Genomic DNA, 17,076 nt, shown 5'->3' with positions numbered 1-17,076 from the left:
ATATCTACTGACAAATAGCTGATATTATGGTAAAACTAACTTTTGGCCGATATCACAGTAGGATGTACAGTGATGGATAGAATAGCTGCGACATTTTTTTTTAATGAGTTTAGAAACTCGAGAGATAGATCGGAAACGCTCAAAATGGTTTCGGAATAGCCATCGAGTAAAATATTCCTCGGAGAAGATTTTGGAACGTAACCCTCGATCGAAATGCATGTTCCTAAACTCGTAAAAAAAGGTGTCGCAGCCATTGTGTCCATCACTGTACATATATTTCTCCGCAGCAGGTCTTTTAAATTGTGTGTTTGATTAAGAGAGAAAATCACGTGGATCATTCGTTTTAATGTCGATTTTATCAAACGTCATAAAAGCGTTAGTCGACAGACAATTACACTCGTCAATTCCGGAATGCTTCTTTCTGTAGTCGAGCGAAAGGGGTAGGCGAAACCCTAGCTAGAAAAACCGCATCCATCCACCAGTTGCATACGTTTACCGTCGTTCGCTCGATAACAATAAAGCCCGTATAGAGGCAGAAAGAAACCTGTCCAAAGCGAGAGAGGAAATTCGGGAAAGCGGAAAAGTGGGTCGCGAAAATTGGATGGGTGTGTCGAAAAATTGCGTTTGCGGAGAAAAATGCATAGCGAATCGTACGACATTCGCTTCATACGAATGATCCCCGATTGGTGCCCTTTAATTTAACGGGTGTCCGCGAACCAAGTGTAACCGACCGACAAATGCTGAATGCCCTCGGCTAAGCTGACAATTCCACATTCTTCGCGGAATGATGGCAGCCACCAACCTACGTGAATCGCAGTTGAGCCCTCCGTAAATTCGCACGCCTCGATCGTTTCATCGCCCTCCCTTTTGCCTCCCTTGTTACCGCGAAACCGTCTTCCCGGCTTTCTGGCAGCCAACATTCTCATAGCGGACGCAAGAATTTTCGAAAGATTCTATTTACGCGTGTTCCGCGGAACGAAGAATTTAGGTAGCTAAGTTATAAAGTGTTCGTACTTCGATGTAAACGCTTTAGGTATTTCTCCCTTTCCCTTCACATTCTTCCCACGCTGCAAATTTGCAAGTTCCCTTGCTTACTTTTCCCTTCGATTACGATTTAAGAGCTGCACGAGAAAGTGAGAACGTCCCTGTTTCTTTTTTTTTTATTTCAACGTTAAAGCTCAGCGCCGAAAGCGATTGAAAAATAAAGCCTACATTCATTCTTTATCGCTCGCGTTATCCGCAGAATCTAATCACACGGAAAGAATTTCCTTTTAAAAGTTATCCTGAAAAGATTGTAATCGTGGAACAACATGGCACTTTAAAGAATTTTGTGAGAGTTTTGTGAAATTTTGCCATGCATTTCACGAGTAATTATACATAGTGAACATTTTATTAGTAAAATATACGGTAAACTTTGAAAAATCGCTCATAAAGTTGTTCAAAATGCCATGTTGTCCCACGATCACACGATTATCAGGACAAAGTTTAAGAGAAAATTCTCTCCGTGCACTAATGAGTCCGAATAAATTGCGAATTCGCATACAGCACTGAAACTTTTGACGATACAATAGGTGGCTTGGGTGCGGCGGGGGCTGATAGGCAAGAGCCGTTGCCGAAGGAAAGCTACGCTAAGGCGACCATACGTCTTCGTTAAATCTATGCCACGCTTAGTCAACGCCGCGAGATACGCATCGGGGAGATTTCGCCTTCGAAGGAAACACACCGACGTCTGTGTCCCCGCGGCTCCTCATGATATATCGTCGCAGACACGCCATTTCCTACGCGCCACGACACCCCAGCCCCGCACCCGCGTTTACGTGTGGAGAACGCGCTCTAATCGCGGCCGCGATATTTATTGGCGGCCCGCTATTACGGAAGCGACAATTTGTCATGCCGCTGTATTAATTACGTAGGCTCCCTTGCGCTGTGATAAGGCTGCTGGAAGCAACCTGTTTGAATCGAAGCCGTCTCCGGTACATTTTCAGATTAATTGCCGCCGGGCCAGTCAGTGCTTGTATGCAATTAATAACGATACATACACACGTACGATCTTTGTTAATTGTCCAAGGACAATTTATATTCCGAGTAAAGCAATAAACGAAATTCGCGTTTCAAATAGCCTCACGATTGTATCTGCACAGCTACATGTACGATCCCATGGCGAAGTGAAAAGTCAAGATGGCGTCAATTTGATTTTCATTTCTCCTTGCGTATCTATCTTTGATATATGTTTCAAAGATTCCAGCTTACTTGACATTACGAGCAAGTTTTGGGGCGCGAAATGCATTATGTAAAAGTTAACTGAATCGATGGTTACGGTAAAATCCTCGCCTGGGGTTTACAATAAGATGCGATAGCAAGATCAGAGAAAGAGACTTACCACTTTGTCGCCCAAATTTCGCACGCGGCACGGTAGATATGCGGTTTGCCCAGCGAATGCACTGACGTTTGCTGCTGTCGGCTCGAAGACGGGCAGATCTTCCGTCAAATCATTACTGGCGTCGTTTACATGCCGCTGCGCATCTTCGTTGGCTGTTACGCGTACGTGTGCTGACGCTGGAAAGACAATAACGATCTGTTAAATACACGACTTTTAACGACGGTGTTCACAACACGTTTCTCTTATAAAACTTGTTACATTAATAAAATTAATTTTTATTTATGTTGCGCTCTTATTTATTATCCAGCTGTGTTAATGTATGGAATAAAGAGGAAAAAGCACACGCGGTACGTTTCAAATTTATTCTCTCTCATTCTATTTTATAGTACACGGAGAATTTTCTCTTAAAATTTATCCCGAAAATCATGCAATCGTGGGATCGCATTTCGAAGAGATTTATGTTTTTTGAAATTTTACCATACATTTTACTAGTAAAATGTATCCTAAATATAATTACTAGTAAAATGAAAGATAATATTTCGAAAAACTCGTAAAATTCTTCGAAATACGATGTTGTCCCGCGATTAGACCATTTTCAGGATAAATTTTAAAAGAAAATTCTTCAGTAACTGGAAATTTTATCACTTACTGATCAATATAAAACTAAATAAATGACCAATTTTTGTATCAGTAACTGGTAAAATTGTTTCAATACACTGGTTGTGCTGTCATCAGTTACAATCATCAGTTATGATCAGTTTTTTTATCAGTTTTGACTGTATTTTTCTTAAGGGGTAATTTTTGTTTGTCGTATATTCTTAGGATGTGCTTGTAAAAACGTGTCTTTCAGTATCCAAGATAGCCAAGCCTGTCGAAGTTTCCATTAGAAAAACGCGCATAGCACTTTCTCGTTATAAGAATAAAACCGCACGTGGTATTGCAAATTGACACACCCGCATAAAACTCTTTATCTTTCCTCTGGTGTTGCAAGCTCTTTTAATATTTGACAAATCTTTAAAAACGTTTTATTTAAAAATTCGATTTTACAAGTCACATTGAGAAAATATGTTCCTTTCGGCTCGTAAAAAAACTAGTGCCATAAATAGCAATTCTTAATGTTAACGTTATTCCGTGATAAAGTTTGCGCAAGGATCAATCCTTGGCTGTGAGAATGAAATGGAAACTAAATCTTTGCAGCTACAGAGCAGCATTCTTTACTGAACAATTTAAGTTTTTAGCAGTTAAAATGATCATAAGTGCACAATCGTACACTATCGACACGTTTTTTAAGCGTTTTAATTTGTTTATATAAAACAGAATGTTTCTAAATGCAGAAAGCACATTAGATGTAGATAAGACTTTAGAGTAGTTCATTGACATCGCGTTATCTTCAAGATGGCAGTGTTGGATGTCCAACACTCAAAGCTAAGTATTTAAAGAGCTCGTTTCGCTATCATATTCCTCACTAGGAAGCCTACCTTTTTAACGCGTTCGCGATTTAATCACGCATGCGGCGCAGCTTGTGCAGCACGTCACAAAGAGGCACTTGAAAACATGTTCTACCCTCTGTGAAACTTATATGCGAATTTTGGACAAGAAACCGGCACTGCCGACATCTCCCACGAGAGGAGAACTCCGAATCTGCTGCGAGCGACTGCTGGATGTACTACTTGCAAGATACGAAAATCCAAGTGCGTTATAACTGGCAAGTAGCGAACTGGCGCCGAGCGAGCGAACTCAGCTCATTTCTTAAGCGTAATGCGCTATTCGACATTTCGGCGGAATATCTTATAGAACATAGCTATGCACTCTGCCTCATTGTATATGCTCGTTTGTACCTCCATAGAATTCTGTCCTCCTTCGCTACCCAGTTCGTCGTGAACTGCGAAGAATAAGCTAGCATACTTTCGCGACAATATACGCTCGCTTTTATGGTAATAAAGGACATTACGCATGTGCAGCGAACGACGCGTATTTTATCTAGAAAGCGCGCTCGTACTAACAATTTTATTTCCAAAATTTTCGACACGAAAAATATCATAGTTAATAAAAAAAAACGGAAACGAAACAAACCTGGTTCATGTTTAATCGATAACGCGTTTTTATTGGTTCGCCTGCAGGATTGATTGAGTTTGTAACAGAGGAGATTGTTTTGGGTATTTGTAAAAACTTGTTTTGATAAATTGGATTAGAGACTTATGCGTTTTTTATCATGCGCGCTCGTATCTGCTTGTACACATTTTCATAGGGTACACTGAATTTGCAAGTTTTTCATTTACATTTCAGCTATGGACGAAAAACATAATTAAACGCACTATGACTCTAAATAAACAAATCTTTTTCGTTATTTTTTTTACGAAATTTGTTGTGCGTATATTTTTTCTCTTCATACAGTTCATATGTTTTCTCTTCAAGTACATTTATAGCTGAGTATGTATGTACGTACATACATAAAATAGAAAGTATGTGTTCATATATTCCCTAATAAACTTCCTCAACCGATCTGAACCATTTTGCAACATGGACACCTCCTTGATTTCACCCCCTTGACACTTTGCGATAGTAAGATTTATATTCGTTACTTTTATAATAATGCAATATGTGCAAGTTACAAAACTGAAGCTCAAAAATCGAATTAAATGCAGCTCGCAGGGAGACGATGCGCAAATTATGGAGACAGGGCAAATATTCCTTAAGTCTGATTCACGTTTTCGCATCTATTTGCTTCACGTGTGCGAGTGGCAGTGGAATAAATTTGATTCGCATACATTCCTCGTAACCCATCGAATTTATTTCAAATATGCATGTCACGTAAAATAGTGACACGTACTACAAGGGTGGTGCGAAAGCCAAACTTTCAAACGATTTCGATTTTGGGAGATTATAAAGGGCACATTATTCACACAAATTGTATAGGATAACCGCAAGCATTATTTCACAATCATGACAACGTAATCTAGTAGCGCCAGCTTGATATATGATATAAAATTTTTATTATTAATATTAGCAGCTTTTATTTCAATCAAATTCGTACAGCTCTCTACATGGAGAGAATTTTCTCTTAAAATTTATCCCAAAAATCATGTGATCGTTTTTTGAAATTTTACCATACATTTTACTAGTAAAACTCTCATGAAGTTCTTCAAAATGGCACGTTGTCCCACAATCACATGATTTTTGGGATAAATTTACTAGTAAAATGTATACTAAGCATATTTACTAGTAAAATGTAAGGTAAAATTTCAAAAAAACTCTTATAAAATACTTTAAAATGCCGTGTTGTCCTACGATTACATGATTTTCAGGCTGAAACCGTGTAGCGAAATCCCCGTACGACGTAAATGTAAAATATTACGTGTTCCATTCAATGGTAAACGTCTAATATTAAAATTGTCACGCCTCTTTCTTCTTAGATTGGTTAACGTGATCTTTATTAGTTAATAGTGTCAAACCGTTGGAAAAGTTATTAAACTTTACCGGTAAGCCACAACACTTGTTGTGGCTTCCCGGCGTTTCGATCTTTCCGTTTGATATCTGAACACATGTTGCATAAAGTCTTGGAAGTTCCCGAATAAACATCATTCAAATGGCTGCCGGGCTCTACCGGATCGTTCTCTGCTTGGTATACCTTCGGAACAGTTAGTATATTCTCCATCATCATCAATCATCATCAGACGAACGACGATACTCATTGGCGGTTGACAGGGATTGATCCGAAAGGAAAGTTCGTAATAGAAACTGGCTGACTGCGAGTCCATTAACAAGGAAGAAAACCTAGTGATGTAAACTGAGTGATGTAACCCGAATGATGATTTAATTTCTCGTCTTTTTATAGCTTTGACTTCCGCACTTAGCCCCTTTGTCATTTGCAGCCTAAATTTCTTTTCGCCGCCTTGTACAAACTAATCACCATTATTCTAACAAAATTTTTCAACGTCGAGTATTCTAGTTTCAATGCTTCCGCAATTGTCAAGCGCTGCACGAGCTCTAGAAGTAAGGAACCATTTTTTGTCCTCACGCAATTGTCCGCAAAACAAAGGAGCCTTGCTTTAAACTAAATCACCGAACTCTCCGAATCTAAATTCATCATTTCGCTACCGTGTCGCGCGACCATTGTTCACTTGGTGCCCGCTGCAGTGTCCCAATTGGGAATGAAAAAATACGTTCCGCCGTGACCCCGAAAAAGACAAACGCCTGCCAATCATTGCGTATCGTCCCCCTTTTGACTCTTGCGCGTGTGCAATCTGATAAATTTAATTGGATGGACCTGCGTGCGGCGCGAGGGTAAATCCACGGGGCGAACGCGGGGTGGATTGCGAGGGGCTTGAAACGCGGACGGCTATCGAATTATCAAACGAATCTGCCCGGAACAACTCGCTGACATCGTAACTCGTTGAGCTGGCCGTTTCGCATAAACAACGCCCTCCCCAAAAGCCTGTCGTATCCTCTTTCAATCTCGACGGTATACGCTCAACACCCTCGTGCATAATCTTCGCCCGTTATCATCCGACATATTCGTAACTTCCTCGTGAAAATTACGCACAAGAGATACGCGATGCGTACGAAATGTGCAGCATAAGATAAACCGCAAGCTCGCTCGACGTGGCGCTCAACATGAAATTAAGTGATAAACGAAATTGAAGATTGAGCGGTAAGTTTTGCGTATTTCATTACGTTCTGAATACCGCGCGGATCGCCGTCTCAAACGTAAGATGTACACGAATGTCAAATAGTACGGCATACCAATGAGACTCACGAGTCGGAAGTTAATATTGACGCAGTTTATATGAACATCTTCGCTTGGTTTACTCGAGAATCGGGAGTAAATATTAGTTTGGTTCCATCGCTACTCCGCTCCCTCCATCCCTCTTCTAGCGCGATAACGCCCGTATACATACCCACTCTACTGGCGTTATACAAATGACCAACACTCCACCCCTTTATGCCGCCGCCCTCCTCCGGCGGAGCCCCGCCACAGATCCCGATAAGTCCAGATTAATTGACAAAAAGCCACCGTCACAAATAAGGATGATGTACATTACCTGAAAACCGTCCTACGTCCTGACCTTATCGCGATCTCTACGCCACTTCCGATGGCTCTTCCGGCACGGAAGATCGCGGGGAGGAATATTGAATTAACTTTTAACTTCTAATCGTCTCTAAAGAACGGAAGCACAGGTATTCGCGATTATTCTTTAAAACTAAACGAGACGATTAAATGCGTAACGTGTCACGCCTTAAAAATAATGTTCTTTCGAAATGTAAAGCGCGTAACCCGCTACGAAATCTCACCTTCCTCTGAATGTGTCATGTGCAATATTAAATAAGGAAATTCTAGAGCAAACGCATGAATCGTATCAACATACTCGCGGAACAATTTCCACTCTAGTTTTCCTCGGGCAAATACGTTAGAGTATTTTCACGTCTGATTACGGCCGTCCGTTTCCACTCGTCGCGACCTATCACAGGCGCCACCTCTGCAAATGTCCTCGCAACCCCTGTACTTCTGCCCTCGTCACCTTTTTACCCCGAGGGCTTTTTTTCGCTCGCTGATTTCGTAATATTATCAACTCCATGCACGTAAATGTACCGTAAACATAAGATTGTAGCTTCCCTCCATTGTCATTGTCGCTTCCGGCATATCTTCCTCCGTAAAATGTCAGAGGGCGTGTACCCCTTTCTAAAAAGGAGAACGAAACCGCGTGCACGCCCTTACAGATATGTAACAACTGAGCGAGCCAAAAAAAAGCACCGAACAATTACTAGAGTTCAGTTATTGAATTATTACAAATTACTGATACACATTTCTGTAAGGGCGATCTAGGTTTTTATCGGCACTAAAAACGTCTGGTCGCGCCAGACAAATTATAACACCCGATAGTCGTAAATCCGAACGGTGCGCATCGTCGCGTTAATAATTAAACGCGTTCGCGCTTTTTACACGTGCCGTCGTACCTATGAATCTTATTAGGATTTTGGAGGAAAACGAGCTAGGACTAGACCAGACTTCCTACTGAACCTAGGATCCTCCAGACCCATACTTACAACTCTTCTCGTTTGCCTACTTAATTTTACTGAATAAAGCAGGAACAATGTGCTACGCGACTTATTGTTAGAACTAAGCTTTCCTAGTAGCACAATATATTGGGAAATAATATAAATCTAGTATTCCTAATATTTGTTTAATATTGTAAGATGGACGCTTTTTCTTAGTTTTATAACGCATATTTAAAAAAGGATTTTAAAGACAAGATAAGGCCATAAAGGCAAAAAGTAGGCGAAAGTGAGTTATGGAGACAGGACTGAAGGACAACGAGACTACAATTTATTAAGGATTAGGAGAAACTGTTTTATAAAAAAATAATAAATTTGCGAGATATGAGTTGTGGCACGTAATAGGATAAGGCTGAATGCATTCGCGGAAAAGTACGGTGTCATATCGAGCCAACATTTTTACGCCGCTTAATGGACGAAAGCACATGATATACAGCGAGGTTTTCTTCGTATTTGCAGTCAATACCGGGACTGATAGTTAATTCTTTTGCAGCCGCGTTATGGCATAAAGCTCGTTTTTCCATATATGTAAAATATAGGTACTTTATTCAATTTATTCAAACAGACAAATATTTGATAAATTGCCAAGATTTTTCCCAAATATATTTGTAAACTGTATAAACATGAATATTTATGGAATGAATTCACCCTGTCACCCGCGCATTTGTTTAAATTAAAATTGCCGTCTTATCTCGAGCCATTATATTTTGGCGAGTAAACGCGAGCGCGCGCTGTCACTGAGGGAATTAATATAATTTCTTATTGCTTCTGTGTTTCATCGGAAGGGCGATAAATTGAGATAAGAAATTGCTGTCTCCCGGGGGACAATACATTTTCGTAAACTCTCGTGTGAAGTCACAATTACTATAGAAGACTAACATAACGTTCCACAAATTGCCACGCGCTAAATCTTCTTGGACTACTTCCTTCCAGATCCCACTTTCCTTACGAAGTTCCTAATTCGCGTGTTCGAGCGACCGACATTTTTATTTCTTGGAAGCATTATCTCGGTTTTCCTCCGGCATATTTCTTCCCGGCGCGCTTCTTTTCTCGCGCCCGGTTTCTTAACGCGGATGACGTGCAGCATTCCGAGATCTGCACGCGCAAGCAAAAATAAATTTCGATTCGACTAACGGGTAAAGGATAGGCATCCCCAGAATTCCTATCTGGAATGCGCATGCATTCGCACGTGCACTCGGGAGTCAGTCTCGTCCTAGATATGAAAATATGATCTCCAAATTAACGAATAGTTTTCGCAACGCCCTGTATTTAAGTTTTCGAATTTAAAACGCTTACGTGGTTTGAAAACCTCTCAATGCAATAGGCAAACTTATATCCATTTCTGGTGGCATGAGAGAATTTTCTCTTAAAATTTATCTTGAAAATCGTGTAATCGTGGAACACGACATTTCGGAGAATTTTATGTTTTTAGTAAAATGTACGACGCGATAGAGAGGGGGAGCGAGAAAACTCGCAAACTCTCGAATATATAGTTTAAGCAGTAGATTTAAGTTTAGACTAAGTTTTAGACTAAGTGAAAAATGTAACATGTAGAGATTGTAACCCTAAGGGGAACACAATAAAGATTATTATTATTCCTCCTATATAAAAAGAGGCGTGTTAAGTTGTTGTCGCTTCTCCGAGATGCTGATTGGCTGTCTCGCTTATGCGATACGACATGCTTCAGTCGTGTTATTTGCAGCTGTCAAACCATGCGAATTTTTAGAGAGAGCAAGTGGCGCTTGTGTTGTCTAGTATTAGTAAAATGTATGATTACTAGTAAAATATGTGTATGGTAACATTTAAAAAAAGACTCATAAAGTGGTTGAAAATGCCGTGTTGTCCCGCAATCGCATAATTTTCATGATAAATTTTAAAAGAATATTCTCCCCGTGTATCTTTAATCTCGAGTAAACTCACTTTTCATCTTCTTCTAACTCTTAAAACTAGAAAAAGTGAATTAAGCCAAGACTGAAGTTTCTATATTGATAAAAATGAGCATTAACTAGACAAGTACTTGATCAACGCGAATTAATCATTTTTATGCACTTGTCTCACTTTAAGAAATCATATCGGTTTGCATGCACTACCTCTGTTGTCTTACGGGTGTAATAACGAGCGCTAGTATTTCACGTCCATCCGTATCGTAATGCACACACGCGGACGAACGCAAACGCAAGTAGTAAGCGCGGGACGACCCCCATGTTTCATTCAAAATGCACTTAGATAAACACGTGCGCAAACGGCGCACTCGTCGGAGAACAAATCTCCCCGTCGTTAGAGGCGAAAAAAGGGGGCGGGGGAAACAAGAGGACTGCGTAACTCCGAAATTATCCAGTGACACGTTGACACAGTGGCGTACTGCCGCGCCGCGGCGCCCCTCCGCGCGCCAACGCCCGCCGCTCGAAGATGCGCCCGCGATGTGGCGACTGGCAGCACGACCGCAGTTTACGAGCGTTGCGGCGAAAATATACGATCCTCCCGGCGGTCTAGCGCGACCGTAAACTTTCGTCCCCCCATTGTTTCGAGCGGGAAAGGCAGAAAAGGCCGCGCGCGGGCGGGAGCCGCCCGATTCAAGGGGTGCGCGGCGCAAGATTAACGGCGAGATTATTTCATAGTTTCGCGGGCAGGCCCGCTGCCGAGATGACGCCTGTTTTGCGAGTTCGACGACGATGTTCGGATTCGGCGGGATTTACGACGTGGCGTGGCGCGCGAACAGGAAATCCGGCGGTGAATGGGACTGGCGGCTGAGAGATGAGAAGGAACGAGAGAAGAGAATTAATTTTATTTCTTTGTGAGCTGAAAGAAATGAGAGAAGCAAATGTAACCGAAAATTTATAAAAATTATTAACGCGCAAAAAAAAGTGTCAGATCAGCCGTTATATACTCAAATTAACGCGTTCATTCTTTCGCATGTACGCAACAATCTATAATCTTCTTGCAAGCATTTAATAATCTTACATTTCACCAATATTAGTCTCGTTTAAATACTATAATTGTCATTTCAAGAATACATATAATTATTTTGGCACTAAAATCATTGTAACTTTCGGTTTGAAAATATATTATTTTCTATCCAATATCGTTTCCCTTCCATTCAAGAAAAATATTCTTAAATAATAATCGTATATTTTTCTTGATTGAATTATATAAAATTGCTTTATTCTAGTAAGTTTTCCTCCTTTAACGCAACATAGTCGCGTTGAAACTAAACACGTTTTAATAAGAAGAATATTATTTTTTTTACCGTGAGCTCGATAAAGATGAGAATAAAGAAGCAAAAGTATGTTGATTTTGTTTATCATCCGAATGTAAAATAATATGTAATTTGCAATTAACTTGAAATTTTTCTTGTACAAATCTAAGCGTCATTAAAATAATTTAAGCAGAGAAGTGATTTGTCCAGTATTGTCGCAGCAGCTTCATTGATAAAATTAATAGCGCATTTATGTTCAATAAATCAGACAGTTGTTAAACAATTTTCATATCGATTTAAACGTCAATTGTAAATTTAATTCTTGCGGCACTTTCATCAGAATTATTCACGCGAGAAGCAGTTAAACTATGCGTAAATATATTTGAAAATAATTAATGACCCAGTTCCATGATGTATTAAGAAGGGACTTGAAAAGATGTTGCATGAACTGCATTTGCATACCCGTATACGTGTACATTCAGTATACATACACACGTATTTAGACACTTCAAACAAGCGTAGAGGTAATGGATGCACTCCGCGTAGTACTCGCTATCAGGTACCATTTCAGCACAAGTGCTATAACGATGCTTAAAGCGGAAGTACGCTCGACGTTAGCATGATATAAACTGAAGCGTGATTTTTAATTAAGGAATGACAATGAGTCCCGAATTTATTAACAAATTCATTGCTCCGCGGTTCGTGCATACGTCCAAACAATCGTTTCATTCGGTCAAGTCACTATATAATACGCGCATTTATTTTACGTTATTAAAGCGTTTGTACATATTTAATGTCACTTTTTGTTAATTTATTTTCGCAAACTTCACTTAAATAATCTGAATAATTATTACTTGCGAAATCTTAATGATATAATAGCTTCGCAAAATTGTGAAATAATCAGTTGAAACTACACGGAGAAAATTTTCTTTTAAAATTCACCCTGAAAATCATGCGATCGTTGGATAACCCATATGGCATTTTGAAGAACTGTATGAGAGTTATTTTAATTTCACTATACATTCAACTAGTAAAAAGTATGGTAAAATTTCAAAAAATTCATAAAATTCTTCCAAATGCCATGTTGCCCCGCGATTACATAATTTTCAGGATAAATTTTAAGAGAACATTCTCTCCGTGTATAATACGATTTACAGATTTTCACCTACAACATTAAAATTAGGTATCGTTATAATTTTATCCGATTAATATAATACATTTCGTTTCTTTCCAACTTTATTACTTTTCGGCCTAAAATAATCCGCTGAAAGGAGACCAGATGGTCGAAATTTTGTACGTGAAAATTTAATTTCGACCAATAAGAAAGGGGCGATATTTTCATATAAAAGTTTCGCGACGTTTTCGCAATAATCTTGGTCGAATTTTTCGAAACGTTCGAGTGCTCGGGACGCGCCTGTCTAAGCCCATCCCGCTTTCGTTGCGGAAACGTCGACGGCTCAAGACTGTTTCCAATTTGACGTCGCGGGCGAATATAATTTTTCTCGCCTCGCCGGTACGCCAGTAACTTCGGGAAACCGTTTACGAGCTTAAGCCGCCCCAGTTAGAGATAGAGTTCTTTCGCCCAGGCGGCAACTTCCGGCCGTCGCCGACTTTGCCTGAATTTTTGCTACGCGCTACGACGAAGAAAATTTATCCTATGAAAACTTCAAGCTCAAACAAATAAATGGTAAAATTTCATCTTATTTCACGTGAAGTTTTTCAACAGGCACTTGTATTTTCAAGATAAGTCACAAAGATCGTTAATTTCTAGCGAATTGCGATATCCGGCATCTTCAAGAAAAAAGTATGTCAATTCAGTGTTCGTCGAGGAGCTATTGAAACTTAATAAGAAGCCGCAAGGATATATTCTCTGAATGAGCGCAGCGCATGTAACGCGAAAGGATTGCTGTACAACGCTATTTGATTGAGAATACTTTCGTGGCGACGACATGTCGGCGCTGAAAGGAGCTTCCCGTCGTTTTCATAGGTGCTATCGAACGACGAGATTTTGAGGGAAGAAAGACGAAGAATTTCTACAAATTGGATGGCGGGATTGTGCAGCGTCCGCTTTCGCCAAATTCCCGCGTGCAATAAGTATGCCACGTGCTTCAAACGCGCGTTCTATCTGTTTTCTTCTGCTATCAGTCTATCTGCGACTGTGTTTCGCAAACATTCCCCATCCTCAAATATAATTTCTTCGCGAAGGATTTTATAGAATTTTAGAAACTCCATTTTGCACTGCAAGGCTACTTTAATTTCGAAAATGAAAGTGGAAAACCATAAATTAAATTTTATTTTACCAGTCTAATTAATGGAGAGCACTATTCAAAGACAAACAATTTTTTCTATTTAAATTATAATTTAACTTACATGTTAATTAAAAGTTTTAATTATAATCTTGATAATTTACGTTTTTCTCACTATACGCACTCTAATAGGTTTTACGTTTTATTTATCTTGGTCATTCATCTTTTTATTATATTTGAAAATATTAGATTTAATGCACTCGCGTTTTTATGTGCTAGAGCAAAGTTAACGGATGAGGCAGTGACAGGCATGATTTTGCAGTGGCGTCGTAGAACGGAACTTCCTCTCGGATTAGTATCTGTAAATGGATTCGGCCTTGTCAGCCTCCTGTGAGACATAATGCCGCAAAAAGTCACGGCATAAAATATTCCCAGAACCGTAGACTACACGAAGGACACGCGGACAAAGGATACGTGACATTATTTGTCGAGGTAACAATGCGTGAGTCTACTTTTTTTCCACATACAGCACTACCATCTTTGAATTGGCTCACCGGATAATGTACTACAAAATCTTCCCCTCCGCACACGATTAAAGGGAAATATTCTTGGACTTTTTAAATCCGCATATATCAGTAATATTTGAAAATAGCTGGAATAGATTCTCCCTAAAATTTTCACGAACCAATTTTATTAGTTTCTACAAAGGTTACCAGCTTAGGTTATTATCTGAAAACTGACAAAGCACAGCTGGCTCGACATCGTGAATACTTTATCGCCCAAAATTCGCAACTCATTGAACAATGGCGGGTAAATGTAACGGATTAATAATCGTATAGCACACTATAATCTGGCAATGAAAGAGATGTTCGAGAGAACTGAGGAATCTGCCAGTTAACTGAAGATACGACGAAGAAGGAAGACCGAGGCCCGAATTAAGCTGCCAAGAACAATCTTGTAGTCGTGCAAACGTGAAGTAATGTGGCGAAACTGGCAAATTTCGTCGGACGCGAGAAACTTCATTTCATCAGGCAGAAACACAGGGGTTGCCTGAATTACGCGGTGTTTATAATCCGTAACACGGAGCCTGGCGCAATGAGAGATATCGTGCGGGCGTACCGCGGATACGCGCGCAAACACATGCCAGGCACGTGGTATTCTACGGTAAGCATGACGATTTCTAGGAAACGTTCCTTCTGCTTGATCTACCGAGATGAAGCGACTTTGTGCTGGTTCCTAAGGTCCGCTTAGGCGGCTTTTAAGGTTCCCGGAAAGCAGATTTTCTTTTTATATTATAATACAACCACGTTTCCTCCCATCACGAATATTCGCTCAATTTAGATATCAACCACGTTTAGATATGATCACGTTAATAAAGGAGAAAGGAGGGTTTTTTTTATAACAGATACTACACTTCAGGTAGTGACACATGACGGTTTAGGTTTAGATAAATGGATTCTAAAAAAGGATGGAACGGGAAGCCCTTATTCACCGCGTTGCCTGCCAAAATTTAACGATCTAATGTAGATAAGATGTAGATAAAGAAAAAAAAAGGATAGAGGGTGAATAGGGGAGAAGGTAAGATTGACGGCGTGTCGTTTCAAAGTCATAATGCGAGGATCGTGCATAACTCTAGGAAAATGAACCAGGAAATAGAAATTGCAGAAGAGAGAACGTTCAACTTGCTAATAAAATTGAAGCCGGAGCGGAATCACCCGACTTACCGACGTGCCAAACGAAGAAACGGAAGTGGTAAAAGAAGGAACGAGTGCTCCTACGCGAGAAGGTAGAAAAACGATAGAGGTAAAAGCAGACAGAGAAATTCTTCGGAGAAATTCCACTGTGCGGTTGCTCTTTCTTGGCTCGCGAGACTCGTGTGACGTTTACGCGCGTGTGTGGGCACATGACATATGTCGCATGGAAAACATATGCGTTTACTTTACCATTGAAACGAAACGGCGTCTTCGTAAAACTCGCTCATCAGTATTTAATATGGTAATCGCAAAAATTAAAAATTATAAAATATAGAATATATCTCGATATAGTCGAATATATTCATAATTTGTGAATATGATGTTTTATAGCCATTTGAAGTTTGAAACTAGCAAACTCCGAGAAGAAACGTCGAATGTACTTAAAATGCAATATCCTGAATGTTTAATAACTACATAGTCAAATCTGAAATTTGGCGCCATATGATTCAGTATGACTAGACATTGTACAATATAACCGGAATTAATATGATTAGACACTGTGATATATAGAATCAATTATATAATTAATATAAATAATATTAAAAACATTCTAAAATATATATGTACCTAAGACTCTCGCATATGTTTCTGTTTCGTTCATGTTACATTCTGAGATATAACTCACTTTTAACAAGTTGCTATTTGCAATTTCTCTATGACTAAAGTAATGACAAAGCACAGAGTAATTTAAATAGAGAATAAACTCCGTTACCATAATTTTCAGAGGTGATTTCGGATTATCGGACTACCAGAAATGTCCATTAATATTTGTTTCGTATGCGCTGAGGATCGCCTCAGGCCGAAACGAATACCCGGAACCGCCTCGAAAGAAGCGCGAAATGATAGTCGAGACGAGCTCGGAAGCGCGACGACTTATTGTCCGTATGTGTCCCGTGGCAAGAAAAATATCTGCGTTCGATATAATGCTCTCAAATTCACTTTTCTCAAAAGACACACCGATCGTCGATCGAGCCAAAGGAGGAATTTGAACGGATAAGATTTAACTGGGATATGACCCTAAGAATGTGGATCGAAGGAGAACTGGGATGAACCGCGTGATGGACCCAGAGGTCAATTACAGGATGTAAAAGTTCACTCAGAAATTAACATCGGCTCTCAGAGATTAGTCGTTGAGCTTTGACGAGCTTTTCATCCTAGCGAACCTACTTTTAATTTATTAAATAAAAAGGAAAGAAACATTAGTAACAAAATATAAATGGAAATAAGAACAAGGATTAATAATTTGAATTGACTCAATTGAAGGCGGACAGTTAATAGACCGAGAAGACAGACGAGCACTATTCGCGTGATCTCTGTAACTCGCGAACGAAGAACCCGAGATATGCGCAAGATATAGCACTGGTTTGGTAGTTCAACGCGGAACGAATGCTAAAATCGCGGTAAAGGCCCGTCTACATAGGACGCAATACGCAAAACGCAGGACGC

The 17,076-nt window shown here is 39.8% G+C and overlaps 1 pseudogene; it reads right to left on the bottom strand.

Moving 5' to 3' along the window:
* LOC105558782 overlaps positions 1–17,076 on the bottom strand; it is a 130,314-nt pseudogene that overhangs the window by 80,227 nt on the left and 33,011 nt on the right.

Source organism: Vollenhovia emeryi, unplaced genomic scaffold (assembly GCF_000949405.1).
Source record: "Vollenhovia emeryi isolate VEMERY1.0 unplaced genomic scaffold, V.emery_V1.0 DF939312.1, whole genome shotgun sequence".
NCBI lineage: Eukaryota > Metazoa > Arthropoda > Insecta > Hymenoptera > Formicidae > Vollenhovia > Vollenhovia emeryi.
Note: the sequence above shows the minus strand (reverse complement) of the source record. Positions and strands in the feature narration are given on the sequence as shown.